Source organism: Orbicella franksi, unplaced genomic scaffold, assembly GCF_964199315.1.
Source record: "Orbicella franksi unplaced genomic scaffold, jaOrbFran1.1 SCAFFOLD_110, whole genome shotgun sequence".
Classification (NCBI taxonomy): Eukaryota; Metazoa; Cnidaria; class Anthozoa; order Scleractinia; family Merulinidae; genus Orbicella; species Orbicella franksi.
The window spans coordinates 1-4,035 of record NW_027670461.1 but is presented as its reverse complement, the minus strand read 5'-3'; positions in this window follow the sequence as shown (position 1 = coordinate 4,035).

Sequence of the window (4,035 nt, the reverse complement as noted above, 5' to 3'; positions counted from 1 at the left end):
GGTCTGTCATTTCTTTCATAGCACATTTTCCAAAGATGGATTACTGAGGCTGTCAATACAATTACATCGCATGTGCATATAGCTACCGTTAAATTTCCCAACCACCTCATGGTTTCCCCCTGTAGCCCAGTGGTTACATTTCCGAGCTTCGGTTCGGAAGGGCCGGCGTTCAGCGCCCGCAGGGGGACCCTTTTGTTTCTTTTCGTATTTGGGTAGGACTGAATAGTGTTCTTTTTCGTACAATTTTCTGTTTTGTCGCTTTGAACTAAGTTAGCGTTCAAAATTATTTTAAAAGAAAGACATCCTGAGCCTGGCTGATCGTAAAATAGCCATCTAGCCATGCCTTTATTTGCTTTAAGCCCTCTTTCTTAGCTCCTAGCCAATAGGTCAAGACCTTAAAAAGTAGGCATCTCATTTGGAACTTCAATTTTTGGGGGGTTTGGAAAAGATGTAACAATGGATTTGAAAATACTCTGCAAACTGATGCAAAGCTATTTGAAAAGCTTAAGGGTTTAGTTTGAATGCTTTTGGGCTCAGGCCAGAAATAAACCTTATCAGCTATCGAAGCTTTGCTCCCTCGGGCAACTTATGGCCTGAATTGTTCAATAAAGGCCAACTACTAGTGTTAGAAGAAAGACAATGGTTAGAGAGGCTGCAAATTACATAGAGGTTAGTCTCCATTAGGTCTGTCATTTCTTTCATAGCACATTTTCCAAAGATGGATTACTGAGGCTGTCAATACAATTACATCGCATGTGCATATAGCTACCGTTAAATTTCCCAACCACCTCATGGTTTCCCCCTGTAGCCCAGTGGTTACATTTCCGAGCTTCGGTTCGGAAGGGCCGGCGTTCAGCGCCCGCAGGGGGACCCTTTTGTTTCTTTTCGTATTTGGGTAGGACTGAATAGTGTTCTTTTTCGTACAATTTTCTGTTTTGTCGCTTTGAACTAAGTTAGCGTTCAAAATTATTTTAAAAGAAAGACATCCTGAGCCTGGCTGATCGTAAAATAGCCATCTAGCCATGCCTTTATTTGCTTTAAGCCCTCTTTCTTAGCTCCTAGCCAATAGGTCAAGACCTTAAAAAGTAGGCATCTCATTTGGAACTTCAATTTTTGGGGGGTTTGGAAAAGATGTAACAATGGATTTGAAAATACTCTGCAAACTGATGCAAAGCTATTTGAAAAGCTTAAGGGTTTAGTTTGAATGCTTTTGGGCTCAGGCCAGAAATAAACCTTATCAGCTATCGAAGCTTTGCTCCCTCGGGCAACTTATGGCCTGAATTGTTCAATAAAGGCCAACTACTAGTGTTAGAAGAAAGACAATGGTTAGAGAGGCTGCAAATTACATAGAGGTTAGTCTCCATTAGGTCTGTCATTTCTTTCATAGCACATTTTCCAAAGATGGATTACTGAGGCTGTCAATACAATTACATCGCATGTGCATATAGCTACCGTTAAATTTCCCAACCACCTCATGGTTTCCCCCTGTAGCCCAGTGGTTACATTTCCGAGCTTCGGTTCGGAAGGGCCGGCGTTCAGCGCCCGCAGGGGACCCTTTTGTTTCTTTTCGTATTTGGGTAGGACTGAATAGTGTTCTTTTTCGTACAATTTTCTGTTTTGTCGCTTTGAACTAAGTTAGCGTTCAAAATTATTTTAAAAGAAAGACATCCTGAGCCTGGCTGATCGTAAAATAGCCATCTAGCCATGCCTTTATTTGCTTTAAGCCCTCTTTCTTAGCTCCTAGCCAATAGGTCAAGACCTTAAAAAGTAGGCATCTCATTTGGAACTTCAATTTTTGGGGGGTTTGGAAAAGATGTAACAATGGATTTGAAAATACTCTGCAAACTGATGCAAAGCTATTTGAAAAGCTTAAGGGTTTAGTTTGAATGCTTTTGGGCTCAGGCCAGAAATAAACCTTATCAGCTATCGAAGCTTTGCTCCCTCGGGCAACTTATGGCCTGAATTGTTCAATAAAGGCCAACTACTAGTGTTAGAAGAAAGACAATGGTTAGAGAGGCTGCAAATTACATAGAGGTTAGTCTCCATTAGGTCTGTCATTTCTTTCATAGCACATTTTCCAAAGATGGATTACTGAGGCTGTCAATACAATTACATCGCATGTGCATATAGCTACCGTTAAATTTCCCAACCACCTCATGGTTTCCCCCTGTAGCCCAGTGGTTACATTTCCGAGCTTCGGTTCGGAAGGGCCGGCGTTCAGCGCCCGCAGGGGGGACCCTTTTGTTTCTTTTCGTATTTGGGTAGGACTGAATAGTGTTCTTTTTCGTACAATTTTCTGTTTTGTCGCTTTGAACTAAGTTAGCGTTCAAAATTATTTTAAAAGAAAGACATCCTGAGCCTGGCTGATCGTAAAATAGCCATCTAGCCATGCCTTTATTTGCTTTAAGCCCTCTTTCTTAGCTCCTAGCCAATAGGTCAAGACCTTAAAAAGTAGGCATCTCATTTGGAACTTCAATTTTTGGGGGGTTTGGAAAAGATGTAACAATGGATTTGAAAATACTCTGCAAACTGATGCAAAGCTATTTGAAAAGCTTAAGGGTTTAGTTTGAATGCTTTTGGGGCTCAGGCCAGAAATAAACCTTATCAGCTATCGAAGCTTTGCTCCCTCGGGCAACTTATGGCCTGAATTGTTCAATAAAGGCCAACTACTAGTGTTAGAAGAAAGACAATGGTTAGAGATGGCTGCAAATTACATAGAGGTTAGTCTCCATTAGGTCTGTCATTTCTTTCATAGCACATTTTCCAAAGATGGATTACTGAGGCTGTCAATACAATTACATCGCATGTGCATATAGCTACCGTTAAATTTCCCAACCACCTCATGGTTTCCCCCTGTAGCCCAGTGGTTACATTTCCGAGCTTCGGTTCGGAAGGGCCGGCGTTCAGCGCCCGCAGGGGGACCCTTTTGTTTCTTTTCGTATTTGGGTAGGACTGAATAGTGTTCTTTTTCGTACAATTTTCTGTTTTGTCGCTTTGAACTAAGTTAGCGTTCAAAATTATTTAAAAGAAAGACATCCTGAGCCTGGCTGATCGTAAAATAGCCATCTAGCCATGCCTTTATTTGCTTTAAGCCCTCTTTCTTAGCTCCTAGCCAATAGGTCAAGACCTTAAAAAGTAGGCATCTCATTTGGAACTTCAATTTTGGGGGGTTTGGAAAAGATGTAACAATGGATTTGAAAATACTCTGCAAACTGATGCAAAGCTATTTGAAAAGCTTAAGGGTTTAGTTTGAATGCTTTTGGGCTCAGGCCAGAAATAAACCTTATCAGCTATCGAAGCTTTGCTCCCTCGGGCAACTTATGGCCTGAATTGTTCAATAAAGGCCAACTACTAGTGTTAGAAGAAAGACAATGGTTAGAGAGGCTGCAAATTACATAGAGGTTAGTCTCCATTAGGTCTGTCATTTCTTTCATAGCACATTTTCCAAAGATGGATTACTGAGGCTGTCAATACAATTACATCGCATGTGCATATAGCTACCGTTAAATTTCCCAACCACCTCATGGTTTCCCCCTGTAGCCCAGTGGTTACATTTCCGAGCTTCGGTTCGGAAGGGCCGGCGTTCAGCGCCCGCAGGGGGACCCTTTTGTTTCTTTTCGTATTTGGGTAGGACTGAATAGTGTTCTTTTTCGTACAATTTTCTGTTTTGTCGCTTTGAACTAAGTTAGCGTTCAAAATTATTTAAAAGAAAGACATCCTGAGCCTGGCTGATCGTAAAATAGCCATCTAGCCATGCCTTTATTTGCTTTAAGCCCTCTTTCTTAGCTCCTAGCCAATAGGTCAAGACCTTAAAAAGTAGGCATCTCATTTGGAACTTCAATTTTTGGGGGGTTTGGAAAAGATGTAACAATGGATTTGAAAATACTCTGCAAACTGATGCAAAGCTATTTGAAAAGCTTAAGGGTTTAGTTTGAATGCTTTTGGGCTCAGGCCAGAAATAAACCTTATCAGCTATCGAAGCTTTGCTCCCTCGGGCAACTTATGGCCTGAATTGTTCAATAAAGGCCAACTACT